Source organism: Lipotes vexillifer, unplaced genomic scaffold, assembly GCF_000442215.2.
Source record: "Lipotes vexillifer unplaced genomic scaffold, Lipotes_vexillifer_v1.1 scaffold58, whole genome shotgun sequence".
NCBI classification, from domain to species: domain Eukaryota; kingdom Metazoa; phylum Chordata; class Mammalia; order Artiodactyla; family Lipotidae; genus Lipotes; species Lipotes vexillifer.
In genome coordinates, this window is record NW_006781997.1 from 3,534,862 (window position 1) to 3,536,519 (window position 1,658).

The following is a 1,658-nucleotide window of genomic DNA, read 5'->3' on the forward strand; positions in this document are numbered from 1 at the left end:
AAAAAAATAGTGAATCACTATGTTGTACACCTGTAACTTATAAAATGTACATCAACTGTATCTCGATAATAATAATAATAATAATAATAATAATAATATAAAAGACTGATGACATTGGGTTTCTGAGAAGGCCTGAGGTTTCCGCCTGCCTAGAGTCCACTCAGAACCTCGGGGTCAGTTTATTCCACCCAGGCTTCTCGTCCTTGTCACTCAGACGCAACCCCCAATGCAAGCCCTCTGCTCACCCAGGCTTCATGCTCTGTCTCTCATTCCCTCCTTGCATGGCTGTCCCCACACTCAGCTCTTTCCATGGCTCCTCTTGCACCGGATGAATGGGCATCAGAGTCCTCTGATGATGGGGGTCAGGAGTCCCTCCATCTCCTCACAGAGGAATTCCTCCCACTTCCTTCATACTGATGCCTGACTACCTGAAGCAAGAGTCATAAACCCGTAGTCTTTTCAAGGGTCACGTGGAGGCTGTTCCTCTATCTTCATCTTCCCCGTTTCTGAGCTTGGGTCTGAAAATGGAGTGAGGAAGAAGAGATCAGAAGTGAGAGGAGAGGTGGCATTCCAAATAGTATTTGTGTTCTCCACTGTATGGGCCACTGTCATGGGGCTAAACCATTCGCTTCTCGACCTCGTTACTCTCAGCTTCTAAAGCCTTGGTCAGTCCTCCAGATCGACGGGAAGTTTTGGTTCCTGTGCACATCATAACCTTAAGTCCCACCTTCATCCCGGGAGGCTCCACTCACAATGTGGGGACTCCGGGAACACAGGGTCTTATAGGCTTGACTTCCTCCACTTCAGGGATCATCACCGCCCCTCCCCATTTCCGTCACCCTCAGCCGTGCACACCCACTCCCGTCGGCAAGAATCCCGCCCCCCCCAGTCTATCTGTGGCACCATTAAGCATTAATGTTAATATTAACAATCTAAATCATACCCAGAAGAGAAACCTGCTCTGCAACCTCATCGAGATCCTCACATGTGTCTGGAACCTCGGCCTCATCCTCACTTTATCTCTCAGTCTAATGAGTCTTTGTTCAGATTTATTCTTTACTTTCTATCCTCCCTTAATCTGTGCTCCAATCCTTGTCCGAAATCCACCCGCTTTCCACCTGAACTGTTTCAGTATCTCTGAAAGGACCTCCCCACTTCTAGTGTTTTCTTTGCACATTCACTTTAACCTAATTCCCCGGGATGCCTTGAACACTCTGTCCTACGGCAGGAAAATCTACCTGTTCTCCCAGGTGACTGAGGGCACTCTCTATTGTACTGACATCCCCCCATCCAGTCTCACTGCAATTGTCCTCTGTTTTACATCAGTCTGCCTTTGGCCTTCTCCTCACTTTCGTGGAGATCTAGGGCTGTCTGTCGTCTCTAGAACATCTTCATTTCCTAGGTTCAGGGGTACTTTAGAGGATAGTTCCAAGTTCTCTCATAATATTTGATGTCTTGAACTCTGACATTAAAATGGGACAAATTGACTTTGGCGATTACAGCTTTCAAACAAAGCCACAAAGTAGAAAACCTAGGAACATGAAAAATAATTATGATACTAAAACCTCATAGTCATATATTACCTTTATTATTCACAAAGGGATCTCTGTCTATTATCCTATGTGATCCTTATAGCAGTTCAGGACGTAGCACTCTTT